Source organism: Ursus maritimus, unplaced genomic scaffold, assembly GCF_017311325.1.
Source record: "Ursus maritimus isolate PB19 unplaced genomic scaffold, ASM1731132v1 scaffold_12, whole genome shotgun sequence".
Classification (NCBI taxonomy): domain Eukaryota; kingdom Metazoa; phylum Chordata; class Mammalia; order Carnivora; family Ursidae; genus Ursus; species Ursus maritimus.
In genome coordinates this window covers 9,081,949-9,101,137 of record NW_024423564.1, presented here as the reverse complement: position 1 = coordinate 9,101,137, position 19,189 = coordinate 9,081,949, and positions in this window count along the sequence as shown.

Here is a 19,189-nt window from a genome sequence, read left to right as displayed (position 1 = left end):
TATTTATCGTAGTAGGTGCTTATGAGCTTGCGGAGCTCACTGCAGTGGCCTGCCCACTGACTGTTATTTCCTGTGTGACATAAAAGGCCTCCACTTTACCTCTATGGAACAACTGGGGAAGTAAAAATGAATTCTTTAGAAATATTCTGGATATTCCATTACACGCCAGGATGGCCTCCAGTTTCGATGATAAGGAGAGAGAAGGTCGACCTCAAATAAAAAAATCCCACAACTTCTAGGCAGAACTGTCTTCTTGGGGGTTTGCTCTAGACCTATCACAAAAAGTTCCCTGGCCCTATAATGCAAACTGGGCCAAGCCACTTTGGTGCACCAGAATCACCTGCCACTCTAGACGCCTGAGAGCTATATTTGAGACACTGTCTAGCATCTCCTATGCCTTCGACCAAATAGATGGTTTGCTGCTGGAGAGAATAATTCCCTGTCCAAAATACTGAAACACCAAATGATTTTCATAGATGCTGCTGTCATTGTGTTTCGTCTTATGCTAGTGAAGGTTGGGGCTCTAAAATTAAATCTGATTTAAATACTACCAATTTCTAATGCAAAGATATGAGGGAAAGCAACCCAAATGCCTATCTATTTTAAAACCCTGTCTGTTCTCATGAGGTAATCACTTAATCAGATGGCTCTCACCCTTTTACAAGTGCATGAAAATAAAGCCAAGCTCATTGCAGACCCATGTTCTATTCCTACTTCCAGCACTTGGTGGAATACTCTTGAAGTCTGGTGTATCTCTTCTAGATCAGGACAACCCTAGTCTGTCAGGGTCTCATGTTTAAGGCAGTGATTCTCAAAGTGTGGGCCGTAGAAGTATCAGCAATAACCCAGAACTTATTAGAAATGCAAATGCTTAGGCTCCACCATAGACCTAGCAATGCTGAGTGAGACCCCGTGTTTTAGCAATCCCTCAGGTGATTCTGTGCACACCTAAGCTTGAGAATCATTGCTTTAGAGGGTCTACTCTGGCTCTCCTCTGTCTGCAAGCTCCCCATGGGGTGAGGGATCCAGGGTCAAGCAAGAAGGTCAACCCAGAGTCAGTCTACTACTGTGGACGGCCTGCTTGATTGGAATTTTCCATATTATTGTCCATCTTATGTCTAGACCATGACCCCAGAACCCCGGACCAACCAGCCTTGAGTCAGTTAGAACTAGAGGTCCTTCTGAGGACAGCCTGAGGTTAAGCCTACTTGAATATCTCTCTGCTGTTGCCTGCCTCCGTATCCCCTTCACTTTTTTAAGGTCTCAATGCGACCTTTTGGTCAATTTCAGTTAAGAAGCTTAGACAATGGCAAACTGTTGAAAATCCAACTTAATATACAGTTTGAGGAAACTAAGCCTCTGCGGGAGAGTTATCAGGGAGTGAGCGGCATCAGCTGCAGCAATTGCAACCTGCTAACTGTCAATCAACATCCTGCGAAGTCCTCCATGCTCGAACTTTGTGGAAGATTTCACCTGCCTCCTAGCTTCCCCTTTTCGCAGCCCTCCTCCCCCCAAATCCTCTACTGCAGTGGCTCTCCACCCCAGCTGATCCCCGGAATCACCCGAGGAGCTTTCCAAACTCCTGACAGCTGTCCCATCTCCAGAGATTCCAGCTTCACTGTTGTGGAGTGCTGCCTGGGGATTAGTATTTTATAAAGCTCTTGAGATGATCCCAAGGAAAAAGCCAGGGCCGAGGACAATTGCTATACAGGATGAACAGGAAGCTTGACATTGCCTTTGATTGAGCTAGCAATTAAGAGAAATTATCAAGAAATTAATATATCTCAGAAAACGGAAAGTGCAGACCTGGTCACATTTAGGCAACAAGAATACAGCTTCCAGACTCTCCACCCTCTGCCCGGCCAACTGTCTAGATATAATTGATGTTCATGAATTGAAAGGTTTTCTTTTTACTCCTTGCATGCCACTTAAAATGTTGTTTGGTGGTTGGAGCTATGGGTAGCTTATTATTAAGCCCAGGGATTATGTGCTGGCAATTTTAATACCAAAGATTCGGGGATGCTTGACCAAAAAAACCTCTTGGACCATTCCTCGCACGTGCTCGGAAGCAATGAATGGCTAGTCCCAAGAGCAGCTTGAGCACATCAAAGATGCCAAAGCAACTGGCGTGAACTGCAGCTTCCTTTCTCCTAGCTTCCACCTGCCAGAGTTCTGTGCTGGGAAAGCTCACTGGGGATGTTGGGCATTAAGGATGTGTAGTTGAGGGTATAATAATAATAATAATAATAGTTGGTGCTCTTGCTGTGATTTTCACTGCTGTGATCATTCCCCCCTTGGTTCTCTCTTTTCTCTGGTAGTTCTTACTCTGAGCCTGTATGCAAAAATGAAATTTGAAGTCTTTCATGTTGTAAGTCTGTTCTCCTAATTTTTAGCCTAATCAGAAATTTTCTAGAATGGAACATGACCGCGAGGTTTGCTGACTAGAAGCTCTTTTTTGGGGGGGGGGATTCAATTTTGGCCACTTAGAGATGATTTGATATGTTTTAACTATTTAGTGGTTTTCGCAAGTCCAATAGGAAAATGGCGCATCTGGCACCAAGGGCTTAGGGAGACATCAAGGCTCAGCAAAACTGCTATTCTTTTTGACCGAAAGTTTCAATGCTAACAATTCTAAAGTGTCCTGCCACGTTTCTCTAAAAGATAAATGGTCCTCTGGCTCTTTGGGAGACTCTGAGGTAAATTACAAAACCCCAGCATTTCTCCAGAGAGTCAGGCAGCTTAAGGAAGAAACCACCGAGGTTGGCTGACCTTGAGCTTCAGAATCAAGGAGCATTTGCTACAAATGTGCATGGCCTCTTGGTGTGTGTTGCTGGCCACAAGCAGCATGGTATTTACCTGGCTGAATTCATGAGCTGTGCAATGCCAACACCGCAGAGAGGCTTTCAAAGCGTGGGTAATTAGAACATCAACGTGGTGGTAGGAGATAAGACATTTAAACACACCGCAGCCTTCCATTACAGAGCTGAGGGCAGTGCCCTTTTGCAAGAATGTACTGCTAAATAACAGTCCTCGTACTATAGCCCATCGGCTTAGTAAGACTAATGATATATCTATAATCGACATTTCAGTGCCAAAAACAATCCAATCGTTTTTCAAACTTCTTTGCAACCCTAAGAAAACATCTCCTTGGTTCCAACTGGCTGATCCTTAAACCACAAGAAAAAGATCTATTTCAGCTCTGCTTTTGGCCTTTCCCTGCCTCCCGTTCCCATACTTGGGACTAAGAGCAGACAGAAGTATTGGGGGAAAAGGACTCTCAGGTTGGTTGGAGTCAAAGGTTGTTTTCGATAATACCAGCACCTAGCGAGGTTTCTAACTCGGTGCAGACCTCGGGTGACCACCTGGGAAGGAACGCATGAATGAAAACAAAACCCTGCTGGTGAATGCTAACTCGGATCGAAGCCCTTCCTTCTACTTGCTTTATAGGATTAAATGTCCTCCGCTCCTCTTGAGCTAGCCTTTTCCTCTCAGTGTGTGGTATGTTTTCCAAGCAATAGGTCAAGCAACGTAAAAGCACGTAAGTCTATAATGCAATTCAGATGTTGCTTCAGAAATAAAGACAAGCTAAAGGTCTACAGTTCTGAGACAGACCGAGAAAAGTCCTGGCCTAACAGTGCTCTAGGGCTTTTCAAAAGGCAATTGGTGAGGGATAAGGCACAAGCTATAGGACTTGAATGTAAGGATCCCAGTAAAATGTCACCCTCACTGGTCCATGACACACACTCGCCCATGAGACACACACACTTGTCTGTGAGACACTCATTCGTTTGTGAGATACCCGCACTTGTCCATGAGACACCCACAATTGTCTGTGAGACATCCACACTTGTTTGTGAGACACACTCGTCCATGAGACACACTTGCCCATGACACACCCACACTTGTTCATGAAACACACTCACTTGTCTGTGAGACCCCCATACTTGTCCGTGAGACACCCACACTTGTCCGTGAGATGCACTCACTGGTCCATGAGACACTCATACTTGTCTGTGAGACATCCACACTGGTTTGTGAGACACACTTGTCCATGAGACACACTCATCCATGAGAAACCCACAGTTGTCCATGAGACACATTCACTTGTCCGTGAGACACCCACATTTGCCCGTGAATTACACTCACTTGTCTTGTGAGACACACTCATTTGTCCGTGAGACACCCATGTGTGTCCGTGAGACACACTTGTCCATGAGTCAGGGCCATTTCTGTTTGAGCAGCTGGACCTCAGTCTCTGCAAACACGGCCGCAACTCAACCACCCTGCATCCATGAAAACCTGGATCACGGTAGCCAGCACCAAACACATCACAAGGGGAAACTGAGTCCCAAAGATGGGTCGGATGCCTTCCCATACCACACCACTCTGGAGTGACAGCTGCCACCTTGTCTCCAGCTCCCTTGCTCTTCCGCACTGACATTTCCTGGCTTGTCTGCTGACTTCACACCCAGAAAATCTGACTCAAGGCATAAAGAGATAACTCAGCCCAGCTTTGCCCAGGCACGCAGCACATGCAAATCCTAGGTAACCCGAGGCTAAGATAAGAGCTGGAAATGAAGAATTTATTTCCATGTGTGTGTTTGTCAGGGGGCTTTATGCTGTTTTAGCTACTTCCTGTGTACGGCTTTAACCATCCCAGTCCCAAATGGGTTCCTACCACACGGTAAGGTATATCCCTGATGGGGGACGTCGGAGCGTCACTGGAGTGGTTAACTATAATGAGGGGCTATTTGACGGGCATTTTCCAGCTTACTTGAAGGAGTTTCATCTAGCTCTTTCATTATCTTAGGAGAAAGGTCAGGGGAGATGAAAACCTGCTGTCCCTTTGAAAGTCCCTTGATTTGCATATAATTATATTCCAGAACATTCCCAATCTTCTAGTGTTTCTTCTTTTAGGTTTTATTTGACCATGACATCATGAACAAAAGAAAAACTCGGCACTGCTGCAATTCAGTCCAGGGCTAACAAGAGACTCACAGCACGCATCTGTCTCTGGGGACCCAGAACACTGTGGGTAATTGGAAATTCCAAAGATGAGGGCAGTTTCACCCACTCGATCACCACGCACGTGCACACATGCATGCATGCGCGTGCGCACATGCATGCATGCGCGTGCGCACACGCACACACCCACACCCCAGCCGCTCATCCTGCTGTTTCTAAAGAGGTCAATTTAGATTTAAAATCTGAAGAACTACAGACTAATTTATTTTAGAATCTCAGTTGTGATTTTATATAACGACAGACTGTAAAGAAAGGGTCACCGCTAATTCTGCAGTCTGGGTGCTTCTCTTGACAAACTGGCCTGCTGACATACTGAGGCCTGCAGGTGCTTGCATTTCAGCCCTACCCCTTATCAGCTGTGTGACCTTTAACAAGTGCCTTAACCTCTCTGTGCCTCAGTATCTCCCCTCAAACACCACAATAATTCTATCTTGCACATTGGGCTATTGAGAGGATTAAATAGAATGAGCATTTAGCCCAGTGCCTAGCACCTAGTTGATGCTACGTAAATATCAGCTATTCTAATGACTATCGTTAAAGACATCCAGCTAGAATCAAGCAGTGGGTTACTAGCAGGCTGGGTGTAGAACAGAAAGCAATGCCTTGTGTCCATCTTATGTCCCATGCCTGGCTGTCTCTGGCAGGAAGGATCCTGCTGTTTGTCCCAGTCTTGGTTGGAATGGCTGGCCAGGCACATGCTCAGTGGCCCCGTCTGAGCAAGTGTAGAACGTTCCGTCTGCAGCTGCAAGATGATTATCTGCAATCATTTTCCAACAAAAATGCTGAGTAACGAACTGAAACGTTTGTTTTTGGAATGATCCGTTCTCTTCAGCCACGTGGCAGTCAGAGGGAGGAAGCTGCCCCAGCTATGACTATGGTTTGGGGAGCACGGCGCTCTTTGGCCATCACAAAAACGTTGCCAGGCCCTGTAGAGTTGATAGCATCTTTGCTTAGGGTCATCGCTGCCTTGCAGAGAAAGTGAATCACAAGGAGACTACAACGCGGAGGTATCCTCGTGGTGAAATTAATGCTCAGGTATCCAAGGGATTTGGAACAAATCTTGATTGTTGACTTCTTGAGATCTTCAGGGTTTTTCTAACCATAGGCTGTCCCAGAGTAGGCACTTGATGAATGAATATTGAACAGAATTGAAAACTCTTTTCCCACAGCCGCACCGGTTTATTCAAAGTAAATCCTTGTTTCCTATTATATTGGGAAATAACAAGTGGTCCCAGTTTATATTCCTGGATAAGTGGTGGTGGAAGCTTCACTGAAGAAGGAGAATGCCCCACTGGTGGGCTGACAGGTGCAGTGCTGAGGAACTAAGTGTCTTAGCTCTCCGAGGACCCTCATCCCGCCTCCTGTGCGCTAAAAAGCACACACAGGTGTGGTGCAGAGCAAACTCCTGATTTCCAGCTCCCTCATTTCTCTTGTCCAGAATTTATTTGGGGAAAGCTATGCTCCAACCCAGCCACTGGTTCTATTGTGCAATCTAGTGGGATGGTAATCACCTCATTGTTTAGTTACAACCCAGGAAAAGATGAAAAAAAGAGAAAAAACCAGAGCACACACATACAGAACGAGGGTGGAGGCTGTGTGATGATAATGAAAACCATTTGTTAGTACTTCGCTCCTTTCTCTGTGAATCCGCCGGGTTCCTGGCGCCAGGCCTCTGTCTGTGCAGGGAGCTGCACCTCTCAGGCCTTCCGGGGACTCGTCCGCCATGAGCCCCCATGGCGGACGTCCAGTCTAGTCTAGTCTAGAGTGCTGCCCTTTGTCCTCAGGAGGGAGGGCACTTGGACTGGCTGCCCCAGCTCCTTCTGGGCCCCAGCCACTAGGCCTGGCTGCAGCTCTCACCTCTGCCCCAGGGCACCTCCCAGCCTGTGGAACTGTGCATTAACTTCAGCTGCTTTGAAACACCGCCTGAGCCAGACTGTGGTCTGCTCTGTGCAAGAAGGGCTCTCCTCTGTGCCTACACTGCGTCCACGTGCAGTCCTGGCTTTCTATTTAACTGCTTCAACTTTTCCTTCTCTCCTCAGACCTCATCTCCATATTCCCAAAATACAGACTCAAACTATTTTTAGGGTAAAAAAAAATAAATAAATAAAAATGTAAAAATAAAACAAAAATTTTCAACAAACAAAAACCCCCAAAGTCACAACCAGTAGAACAGTGTGTATCTATCTGCCTCAGCATGTCTGTTTTGCTTGAGTCGTCCCCGAGAGAGGAATCATCTCGAAAGGCACGGGCTGCAGTTACAGGCTTGGACCTGTGCACTTGAGCGCATTAAGTCCTAGTGCGTCATTGCCCACTTCTCTCTGTCCACTTCTCAAACCCATCACAGCATTTGTCCCAGTCATGTCTATTATTCAGACCCATGCAGTATGGCAGCGTCTTCTCAATCCCCTCTGCCACCACCACCACCATGACCACTGCCTCCTCCATCACCATGACCAAGACCACTGCCAGCATGACCACCGCCTCCTCCATCACCATGACCACCACCACTGCCAGCATGACCACCGCCTCCTCCATCACCATGACTACCACCACTGCCACCATGACCACCACCACCACCACCACGAAAGGCTTAAAGAACCTTCTGGAGTCAGGGAAGTCTGGCCAATGTTCCCCAACATCTCCTCTTAGGCTTTTAATAGAATCAGAGGAACCAGAAGAGAGCCACACCTGGAGGTCATTTATTGTCTCCAGAGTAGTTAAATGAATTGTTTAGGTCCATATAACTTCCGAAGGAGTGGTGAATAGAGCCGGGTCTAGAAATCAGTATTCCTGCTTTCCTGTCTGTTCCATTATACGTTTCCCAGCACCGATTTTGAAAGCTGCTTTCCCCCCTTCTTTCTCCTGAGATTTTGTTGTTTTGTTGTTGCTGTTATCTTTGTACGGCCAATAATGTAGACAACAACATTATTCAGTTTCAACCTTGATAAAATCACCTCAAAAGAGGAATATCTATGATGGTCCCAAGGACATTATATACAGACACACACACATTCACAAAGGTAAATAAGGAATTATGTACCTTGGTCCTCCAAAATGAGTCAGGTTCTTCCATATGCCTAATGCATCGTATTAAGGATAAGTGTACAATTTTTGCCAATACCTTTAAGGATTTCTATGTCCTCACATCTGAAGACAAGTGGATTTTGTGTTTAGGCTCCTGAAGGGACAGAAATCTCTTCCTGACCCCTCCCTTCAACCTCCAGAAGGAGGTACTCCTCAGACTAGTCTAATTCCGTAGCAGTGATTGGCTCCCACTTGTAAGTGGGGAGTTTCCTGTGAGCCCGCGTATGGCTCTCTCCCTGCCTTCCGTGCCAGCAGGAGAAGGGGACCGCCAGCTGTCCCAGGGGGAGGCTTGGCCAACTCCCTGGCATACTTCGTCCTCAGCCACAGGGGTGAGTACATCAGCACTGGAAATTTGAGTTTGTGCTTGGAGGGGGTGGGTGGGAGAAAAGGCAGGGGTGGCATAGAAATACCCCAAAGATTCCCCTTAGGCCTCTCCAGTAGTCTGTCTGAGAGGCGTTAATAAAGATAGAATTAGCTCTGTGTTAGGTGTAAAATTAAATGTAATGTAATACAATGTATTAAAGTAGGTTAAGTACTCTCATAAACTGTGGGTTAGAAGTGAATACGCCTGCCACCACTAATCATATGGAACATTTATTGTGTATTATGTGCCAGACACCCTACTGAGGGCTTTCCATGTATTATCTTTTAAAATACGTACTAGAAATCTCTGAGATCAGTATGATCCGCATTTTACAGATAAGGAAACTTCAACTCCACATGAGGTGGAAAAGCACAAGGTGACACTGCTTAGTGGACGGTGTGATGCACAAGGGCCCAGGCCTCTTGCTCTGTGGTGCCCTCCTCCACACCCTATTCTAGATTGCTCACAAATCGGACCATTCAAAGGAGCGAGAGCTTCATCCTCTGGGTTTTGTATTGAGTATTGATTTCTCCTTCTGTGATGCGGGTAATGGACAGGTGGAATGTAGCTATTCCATTACTTCTCATGTATTTTTTTTTAATTTCTGAATTTACCTAACTGCTTTTGAAAATCTAGTGCTGACATCTATAATTTTCTAATTATAAAATACCTAGACGTCTCCACTTGCCTGTCAGGAGACTCTCCTTGTTTACAACCTTGAGGGAACCCACAGACCGTACTCTGCCCTCGCCGAAATACTCTAACCACCATGAAATGGACTCTGGAAAGACCAGCTATTCTGACAGAAAGGCAGGCACAGGGGTGGGGCAGTCGGTTAAGCATCCAACTCTTGGTTTCAGCTCAGGTCATGATCTCAGGGTTGTGAGATTGTGTTCCCCATCTGGAGCGCAGGGTCTGCTCCAGATTCTCTCTCCCTCTCTCCCTCTGTCCCTACCTCTGCTCTCTCCCTCTCAAAATAAGATAAATAAATCTTAAAAAAAAAAAAAAAGAAATGGAGGCAGAGAAGATGGATGCTTAGAATCTGCAGTTGTTTTCTTCCTGAGTAATTTATAGACATTGGAATGTAGCCATTCCACTTACTTTCATACATTTTCTGGATACGATTTACTCTTAATTGTGAGACCATGAACAAAAGCCACAGGCAAGACAGGAACTACTCACTCTGGGCTGGGATGTGATTCTCTGCCGGTTGGCTTTTTGGGTGTGAAGACCAAGCCAGGGGCTGATGGAGCCAAGTGGAGTCTGTTAATATTTCCATTCATGGACATGCAATAGAAAACCATCTCATACATTTACAGGAAAACATCGAATATAATATCGTTGTTGAGCTTAATCAGAACCAGAGTAAAATTCCAGTCACTAAGAATAGAAACTTACCCTAATGATTTCATTTTTAGTCCAAAATATACAGTGTTTTCTCTGCCTGCTCTGTTTGTCACTTTCTAAAACAAGAAATTACCAAGCTATGACTTTGGTTTGAGGGATGGGTAGAAAGTAATAAACACTGAACAGAAATGCAAAGAGATCGAATATCAAGGGTCCTTGGAGGATGAGCGTTCAGAAGTGGATTCAGTCTGTGAATTGTTGACTTTATTTCCCAGAACTGCGTGTGAATTACTCAATCAGGGCTCAGTTGTCCAGGCCGCATGCTCTCAGCAGTGAGTACTTCACACAACCGAAGTCAATCAAAAGGCAAAGAAGAGGAGTTGAATTACTACCAGTGTTTTTTGATTTTTTTTTCTGTTTTTTTTTTTGTTTGTTTGTTTTTTTAGGCAGACATGGTTGTTTTCCTTGTTAGCAGGTGAAATGGTTTTTTCCGAGATGAATGAGAAACTCCCTTTATGGAAAAGAGAATACCTATGAGGATTCATGCTGCTATGTGTGCACCAGATCAGGGGTTTCCATCGGAAGCTCTGGGGTGAAAATCTGACAGTTTCTTTAGCCCACCGGCCCACAGCCTCCAGAAACTCTCTTTAAAAGACACAGGGTCTCTGTCTTCTTTTAACATCTCAAGAATAGCGTGAGCAGGAAAGTACAAATCACAGGAAGGCTCTTCAGCAGTGAGCAATGGCTGTCACCTACAGGCTGACAGTGACATTTTGGCAGACACATCAGAAGGTTACACTGGCCATGAATTAAGTGGCTTGGCCTAATCCCCACAGGGCACCATGGGGGATCTGAATAATGCTGGCACCAGGATGGGCCTGGCTCTGGTGCTGGACCTGCTGTTTCCAATTAGGGGCCAGCCTGGGGCCGAGCCCAGGTCAGGGACAGAGGGAGAAAACGCCTTTCTCATTTCCCATCAGCTGGGAGCCTGAGGGGGTGTTTGTGGCATGAATAGATGAGTCCTGGACAGATGGTATCAGACCAGTCAAACACCTGCAGGACAAACTAAGTGAGCTGGGATTCGCCCCACCCTTGGGAAACCTGATGTCATTATCGAGGGAAACTGAAGAAGCAGAGTGAGAAAGATGGAGCCACAGCTGACCTTTGAACAACGTGGGGGTTAAGGGCACCCACCCTTGTGCAGTTGAAGATCCACACGAAATTTTGACTCCCCCAGAACTTAACTACTGATAGCCTACTGTTGACCAGAACCCTTACCAATACCATCAACAGTAGATTAACACACATCTTGTATGTTACATGTATCACAAACGGTATTCTTAAAATAAAGTGAGCTAGAGAAAAGAGAATGTAGTTAAGAAAATCAGAGGGAAGAGAAAATATGTTCATAGTGCTGCACGGTGTTTATGGAGAAAAGTCCACATGCAGGCGGACCTGTGCAGTTCAAAGGTCAATGGTATTGTAAGAAGCAATCGAGAGAGGAAGGGAGTGGGTAAAGCAGAAGGAGGGTCAAGAGAGAGACCCACAGGGCAAATGAACAATAGAAAGGAGATGGAGAGTGGCCTGGAGAGGAACCAGAGAGAGCAGGCGATAGAAGAAAGAGACAGATTGACGGAACATTCTGAAGATGGCCTCAGCCTCAGCTGTCGTGAGGTGGAAGGAATCCCTGCCTATAATCGCAAACAGACTTTCACTCCTCAGCCTAGAGAAAAAGCCCAGGCAACAGGTAATCAGAGCCATTTATAATTAGCAAGTCCCCCCCCGCCCCAAAGAACCCAGATTTCACTGAACTGGCTTCTGGTAACCTTACAAGATAATCCCGACGATGTTTCAATCAACAGTCCATTAGAATATGATTTTTGCTGGAAAAATCCCAAATTTGAGCCCAAACCCAGTGATAACATTGCCTTGGCAGAATGACACAGTGATTTCATTCCATAGGTTAGGATAAGGCCACATCCCAGGGTACACAACATCTTCAACACAAAATCCTTCATCACAGAGCTGCCGTGCTGGGAGTGCCAGACTGGCCCTTAAAATAAATGAGATTGAATGACCTCACCATTATCAGATTCAGAGAAAATGACTTGGAAGAGAAATTGTGAGGGAAAAGGACAAAAGGACAATATCAGGGGAATTGGGGCTTCCCATTGATGCTTAGATCCAGCTGGAGTTGGTTATAGTGTAAACTTTGTTTAATCAAATCCTCTGTCATTAATAAAACCCCAAACCAAATCCAAACACAGATAAATGATGATGTACTTGGATTTCACATTGGCTTGCATCATTGCTTCCCCAGGTGCCATCCATAAATCTGGAAGGCAGGCTGCTGGAGCTCGAGCTGCAGAAGAGACTGGCTTGGGGGTGTGCTTCCACCATTCCGCTGGTGCCCTGCTGTTTCCCTGTTTCTGGGCTCAGGCAGTCTGCGAATGGAGGGGACCGCAGCCCTTCCCTTCTCCACACGGTAAGCATTAAAGGCAAACCAGGAAGGCGAGGTATCTGGAAACCACTCCAGAACAAAAGTGACTGGATGAATGGGAGATATTACAAATTCAGGAAGGCTTTCGAGGGGAGAGGGAGAAGAGCTGCTCTCCATTGCTCCAGGAGACACAGTTGGGATGAATGGGCAGAACTGGAGGAGAAGCAGGTCCTACCTCCACGCGAGGTTGCTCCTGACAGCCAAAGGGATGGGTGGCCCACTGAGCTAGAATCCCATGTTCAAGTCAGGCTGAATAACTGTAATGGCTTCTCCTTACAAAAGCATTAAACCTGTGTGGATTTCGTTATAAGCAATCTGAATGACTACAAGAGGGAGGGAGGGAGGAGGAAGGAAAGAAGGAGAGAGAATGGATAACGATTTAATAGTGACAGTGATTCTTCACATCATTCCACCAGGTGAGCACACGAGATGGAGACCATTCTTCTACCAGCATTAGTTCCCACTGACCTTTCATTCTGTGAGCCTGTGCGTGAATTTACTGTCAGGGTTTGGTATGTTTTAAATGGCATGTCCCCTTTGCAAGCCCACGACTTCACCTGGTGCTCAACCAGAGAAAGACCCATCTGTTCTCACACTGGAGAAAAACTAGCTGGTTGTACTTATTGGGGGCATTATGTTATTCTCCAACGTGGGGTCTTCCTTAGGGTTTTTTTTTTTTTAAGATTTCATTTATTTATCTGAGAGAGAGAGAGTATGAGCAGGGGGAGAGAGAGAAGCAGAGTCCCCACTGAGTTGGGAGCCCAACATGGGGCTCAGTCCCAGGACTCTGAGATCATGACCTGAGCTGAAGGCAGTCACCAATTGACTGAGCCAGTCAGGCGCCTTCCTTAGGGGTTTTTGAAAGTCCATTTGGCCACACTTCACAGATCTCTTGCATGCTGACTTTAGAACACAGCCCCCGCATGAAAGCAGCCAGGCTCTGATAGGAATGAGGAATGCTAGAAAAGGGTCCTGTTGGCAGGAAGGGCAGAGAGATGGCCTTTAACAGAAGGTGGGTGATGGGGGGAAGTCTTCAGGTGTACTGAAGCAATTAGGGTAGCCCCTGAGCTTCCTTCACACTCAGACAAGACCCCTTCCATATACACTTGAATTACTCATCTGTCTTAGTTGAGGCTAGTAACATATGTAACTGCTCCTCTAGAAAGCCCGGTTTTGTTATTATAATAAAACTAATTTTAAATAGACGCACATGTTAAAGACAGACACGGAAAAAACCGCTAGAAGGAAATCCAGCACATGTGAGCAGCGGTTGAGTTAAAGGGATTACGTGCGATTTTTATTTTTTATACTTTCCTACGTTTTCTAAATATTTTGCAGTGAGTCGCTGATCACTTTTATAATCAGAATGATGTATTGCAAAACTTTGACAATATTACATTTAAAGCTGTAGAAGTGTTCAGAGATTTTACCCATGAAACCCCACTTTTGAAACTTGATCCTAAGAAAGTGATCCTGAAAGGGAAAAAGCTATATTCATAACTTTTTTTTTCTAAATGATTTATAACTGCAGAATCAGAAGCGAAGTATTCTTCGATAATGGGGTAATTAGCTACATTGTGCAGAATCTTTTTTCAAGAATTTCTCTGTAGTCAGTATCTAGGAGAACTGTGAAGACAATAAGAACAGAGGGGACGTTTGGGTATCTAGTGTGAAATGAGGGGGGCAGGTTAGAGAAGGCAGTGCATGAAATCACTGCATCCAAGGGAAATCCCATGTGGACAGACCAGGCCTGGAAGTAAATACATAAAATGAAAACAGTTGTACTGAGTGTTAGAACTCTGGGTGATCTCCTTCTCTTCTCCCCCATATTGCAAATGGTTTGTAATGTTGTTTTAATGCCTTTATAATGAAAAGAAAGTCCATAAACCTTTCCATATGTTCTTTCTGTAAACCCCTCAGGTGTTAGGCAATAGCAGACACGCTCCCATGTCAGTGTTGCCCCCGTGGTGCCTAGTTTGGGCTTCTTCATCGTGCAGTGGTCCAGTCAGTGTCGCTGACTAAGGCCCCAGGCTCATTCTATGGCTTTGGGTAGGTGGGCGTCGGTCGGGGGCATGCTCAACCCAAGAGCAGCCTCTTTCTTTACTCAAGCTATAGTTTTATCACGTTGAACAGAGAATAAGAAACACATGAATGGTTCCAATGTGTGTGGACACACTCCCTATATTTGGCGGTTCTTGGGCATGAATGCAAAGGGTTGAGGACTCAGATTCTCCTTTAGTTATTGTTGACTTAGGCGGTTCCATCCTCCGAGGCTCACATAAGGTTTGGATAAAGTGTCAGCTCCTGATTATCTGTTCTATGGAAGGAAAAAACTGGAAACAAACCACCAAGCTATTTGTTGTATGCACCATTTGGTTGTGTTCACCCTAGGCTTGGGGTAAGAGGAGGAGGAGGAGGAGCAGTGGCTGGAAGAGGAAGGGAGCTACTAACATTTAATAAACCTGCCACTTGCTAGGTATTATACTGGGGGCTTTTCGGTGGCTGCTCACTTACACTCATCAGACAGACAAGGGAACTGAGACTCAGAGAGGTTAGGTAACTTGTCCTAAGCCACACAGGCTAGAAAAAAGAATTATCTAGTTCCAAAGCACAGGGAGCATTAGCTTCCATTCTCTGGGCACATCCTAATTGATAATCCACAGAATTAAAAAAACATCTAGAACTGATTTTAACAACTGGGGGTCCTTTTATCATCCGTGGTTCTCAAGCAGGGATGGTTTTGACCCCACAACCCCACACCCAGGGGGCATTTGGCAACACAGGGAGATATTTCTGGTGTCATAATGGGGGAAGGGGGGAGGTTGCTACTGACATCTCGTGGGTAGAGGCCATGAATGCTGTTACACATCCTATATGCACAAGACCACCTACCACAACAAAGAATCATCTGGGCCAAAATGTATTGAGGTTGAGACGCTGTGCCGTATCCTAATAGATGCCAATGTAACTTACCCCACTACATTCACTTCCTTGCTCACTTATGAAATGAAATTTCTGGAGTTCTAAACAATTCTGAAATGCATAAAGCATCTGAGGGGCTGTCTGTTGACTGATCATACAATTAGGAACCACTCAGCATATGTAAATCAAATAAATGTGCATAAAATCTAGACGACAATGCCAAGTTTAAATCTAAAATTTATGAAGGGAGTTTACAGTGAAATTGCCAGCAAGAAATTAACAGCTCCCCAAGTGTTACCAATTGTGGCTAACCCTAATCTGTATTAAATTCTACGATGAATAGCTACACATTCACTTGAGTCTTAGGATTCCCATACATAAAATCAGAAACTTGGCTGTTTTCCGATTACAAGGTCAAATCACTAAATTTTAACACTTAAGCGATGTCTATATAAGCCGAGAGTAAATTGCTTTAGTTTGCTGTGGCTTGCATATTTGGAGGGGTAGGGCACATTAATTTTGTTACTTCTACGGCATTAAGACAGCTTCTGGAAAACGAGAGCCATGAATTATTCAATATTCTTATGGTTCACCGTAATTTTGTAGACATAGGGTTGTACAAATATTTGACAAAGACTCTTAGACACTTTGCAAAACTTAAAAGGACTAAGGGATCATCTAGTTTAGCCTTTGTTGTTTTCATTTGGTTTAGTCTTTAATCAACTAACTAGTGTTCATTGAATAGTGGGTCTACTGTGTCCAATTCCATGCTCAGTACCACAAATACTAGACAAGGATAAAGTATGAGCTTTGCCTTCAAACAATAAACAACATAGGGGAGGAGATAAGACCCGTGCACAGGAAATCTTTAGCGCGTAACTTGGGTTCTAAATTGTGTTGGATAGACTGTCAACAGCAATGCGGTTCAGAGAAGACTGTATCACAAGAAATTGTTGATATTTATCTTTCCCATTACACTGACAGCTACCAGAGTGGAGGGACCTAGACACTTTCATCTCTGTATCTGTCTCAGTGTCCAGACAGAGCCTGACCTGGAGAATCCACTAAATTAACATACGCTTAGGAAGCGAATGGATGATCTGAATAAGAAGCGGACCTTAACCTTGGCCTTGAAGTCCCAAGAATGTCTAAACCAGTGTTTCCCACCCCCAGGATGTCCAAAGAGTTTTGGTCAAACAAGGGTTCCATGGTCAAATGCATTTCAGAATTGTTGGGCTGGAAACAGCTTTCTTTATCAAAGTATTCCACGTGCCAATATGCACTGGGAATCTCTGGAAGGATTCACTTATGTGAGGTCAAACTTACTTGATCATGGAAACATTCTTTTAGCTGAAGATTTGGTAACATAACTTTGGATCAATAGACCAAAAAATCCACTTCAAGAACAGTCTACGCTATCCGAAGAAAATGGCTTCTTGAATTGCCCACTGCTTTGATAACTAGTACGATGGAACCTCAAAAATTAGGATTTGGAGATTTTCTAGAGAGAGGAAAAAGGAAGTCTTGTCTCTCTAAGCCAGGCCTGTGTAAAGGGTAGACCAGGGTATTTTTTATGTTGCCCTTAAGGAGCTTTTGTAAGTGGCCTCAGCAGCCCTGGTTTCTTGAGTCCTGCTTTGGTTTGTTGTTAACGGCTTGAGCCCTGGATGCACATTTTTCAAAAATTTGGATGAATCTATTCTTAATATTCCCAATGGGCTTGTACTTTTATTTTGTAAATGTCTTCTGCCCTGAACTGCTCAATTGGGCTTGATAAATTCTCAGCAGATTGCTGGCCTCAGAGCCCGAGATGATCTGGAGCAGCTGCTGCTTGTTTTCCTGCAAATCTGCACTTGCTTTGATTTCGGTGGGTTTCCTTGCACAGTTTCCAATTATAAGGATCACTTACAGGCACCAATCCACTAAAAAGGTAAAAGTAAAAATACATAGCATATTAAGTTTCTTTACCTTATTAAAAGATTTTCCTTTTTTCCCTTTCATATACCTTTCAAATGTATAGTTGTTTTTCCTTTTCTCGTCAATTTTCGAAACAAGCCGTCCAGATCCCAAAGGGTTTTTATTAAAAGACAAAGCAGTTTAAAAATAATTGATGGGGAACCGGAGGGCTGAGTAACATTCTGCTCCCACCAGGAGAAAACACAAGCAGACAGTGACACATTTTGTGAATTATTTCTATTTAAACATTTGAGCCTGAGGATACAGTTGAGGCAGTGCGAAGTCCATTTTCGCAAGTAGCTTTGATTTTAAGATAAATTTGTAAAATGATTCCTAGTACATTGTGTCATGTTCTATCCCAACGTATAATCCTGAATTTTGTTTCTGGATGCCTTCCAAAGGCTCTGGTTGTTGGGAAGGGGCCTTAGCACAGCCTCACCGACACGAGGGCCTCTAGGTATGGGTCCTGAGGGCGGCATTACAGAAAGGCCCCCGTCCCTTCCCCGCAAAGGAACGCACGTGACTTCAAAGCCCAGGAACCAAGTTGTCAGTTTCTGTGGAAGGGTAGCGGAATAAGACAGGAGCGCAAAGCCTGGTGCGTCTGACTCACCGAGGTCTGTCTGCATGGTGCTGCGGCGGCCGTGTGGTTTACCCTTCCCCTCCAACACGGACCCCGTGACCCTCGTGGCTCAGGTCTAATCAGCCCCTTTGGTCACATTTGCTTCTGCTGCTTTCCCCAGAGCTTGGCTCTGAATGCACGGGCCTGGCCAAAGGTCGCTGCAGAGAGCTGGGCTGTGTCTGCACCTCCCTGTTTTCTCCATCACACAAAGCCCCGTTTGTGTGTGCCTTCCCCCCAGAGTTGCTGCCCAAGTTCTAATGAAACACTGGGACCATCTCTCAGGAAAATGAACAAAGCCTTTGGGCAAAAAAGCCTCTTGTAGATGACACGAACTGGATTTAAGTCACATAATTTGTGGCTAGTTGGTTGGCAATTGTTCAATTAATTCAACAAATGTGTAATGAGCACCTGTTCCGTGCAGGTGCGCCATGCTTGGAACTACAGGAATAACAGAGGGGAATAAGCCTGGTCTAGTCGGGGTCGTAAGAGAAGTATGCAAACAACTAAACAGAAACACAGAATCAAGTATATTGTTGAATCACTTACACAGCAAATATATAATGAGCACCTAATATGTGGCAAGGCACTGCTCCGGATACGGGGATACAGTAGTGAACAGAGTGGAAAAGTTCTCTGCTCTCAGGGAGCTTAAATTCTAGTAGGGTTAGGCAGAGAACTAAGGGAAAAAAAATAGCCAAGAATATGTCAGTCGGTGGTAAGTGCTGGAAAAAGCAAAGCGTGGCAAGGCTTGGGAACTGTAAGTCGGGGAAGTGCTAGTTTGGTCAAGGGAAGGTCTTCCTGATGAGGTCTTTCTCTTACAGAGAGGCCTGCGTGAAGTATGGGAGAGAGCTATGAAGAAATGTGGGAAGAACATTAGGTAGAGAAGATGGCCAGTGTCAAGGTCCTGAGGCAGGAGTGTGCTTGGTAGAAAACAGTGAGCGTGCTGGGGCAGAGTGCTCGCCCAGGAGAGTGCAGAGGATGAGCTCTGAGACCCAACCATGGCCAGCTTTCCTAGAACTTTATGGACACTTGTGAGGCTTTGGACTTTATGCTAAAGGAAAAAAGGACCCATTAGAAGAGTTTGAGCAGGAAAGCAACAAGAGCTGATTTATTTTTAAAGGAGCACTGAGCCTGCACCATGGACAGCAAGAGCAGAAGCAGGAAGACCGCTCAGGTGGCACCTGTCATAATCTGGGTGAGAGGTGGTGACAGTCAGGGCTAGGATAGCGATGTATGGGAGACGAGAGGACACTCTGAGCGACATATATGGAAGGAGAGAGGCAAATAAATTCCCTACTGGGCTGTGAGGTGGAGGAGAATCAAGGATGACTCCAAGGTTTTAGCTTCCACCTGGGTGCAGAATATAGGGGAAGGG